We start from the raw sequence: 1,088 nt of genomic DNA, 5'->3' as shown, positions 1-1,088 counted from the left end.
TTCTCTTAAGGTTAGAAGAAATGGCCTACAAAGAGCCCATTTGTAACTTCAATTGAGCACAGGATTGTACATAAAAGCTTTTGCAGGATGTGGCTAAATTCAGTGAATTATTTATAAGAGCAAAAGTGTTAAAACTTTACTTGATATTCATCCTGAACATGTGGACACATAGTGTAATTCCCAATATTAAAATGCTTCATCTGTTATGTGCCCTTCTTTAATCTCTTTTGGGACAATTATAGAATATATTATACTAGAAAGCCTCCTATAAACTGATGCCTATTTACTCCAAATATTCCCTGAAGATTTTAGTATCTGGGATTTTTATCAATCCAAATAAGGTTAAGTCAACAACATATGATACTGTGATTAGTTGATGCAAATATTCTTTGCTCTTCTGCTTTGGTCAAGGCTGTTCAGAACTATAAGGAGATTGCAGAGGCTAACCAGCCAAAACGCCACTTCCCTCAGCCAGTCTGAAGGTCTTCTCTCAACTGGCCATATTTCCTCCATTAGCGTCACTGCTTTGTGTAGAACAACAAAGCAGGGATGTCAACACCCTGGTAAAATAAATTCATTCGTTACCTGGGAATGAAGGTGAGTGCTGAGAAAGTCTCCTCTCCATCTCCCCTTAACACTGCCAATTGTCTCTCTCTTTTTATAACAATGTGGGGTGTTTCAGATAGCATATGAAACATTTTTTATTGTATCATATGATTTTTAAAAATCTAAGACATTTTTGTGGGGTTTTCTGCTTGCTTATTTTTGATGTGGGAGAGGGGATTGAGATAGCTCTTTATTTAGTATTGATTTAGAATAAGCATAAAGGACATAGAGCCCAGACTTTGGAAATTTGCCTTTGCTATTTACTAGCTATCATACCCTTGGACAAAACACTTATTCTCTTGGAACTTTTATAATCTCCTTTGTGAAATGGAAAAATTAACAATCATTCCACTTATTTCGCAAGATTTCTGACTCCATAGGCTGTAATATTTTCTTTTTAAGGGCAAATGTGTTGACTCTACATTGAAATAGGTTTACTACAGTTCAAATTAAAAAAATATTTCTTGAAAATTTTTGTTCTG

Source organism: Propithecus coquereli, unplaced genomic scaffold (assembly GCF_000956105.1).
Source record: "Propithecus coquereli isolate 6110/MARCELLA unplaced genomic scaffold, Pcoq_1.0 Scaffold61, whole genome shotgun sequence".
NCBI lineage: Eukaryota > Metazoa > Chordata > Mammalia > Primates > Indriidae > Propithecus > Propithecus coquereli.
Note: the sequence above shows the minus strand (reverse complement) of the source record.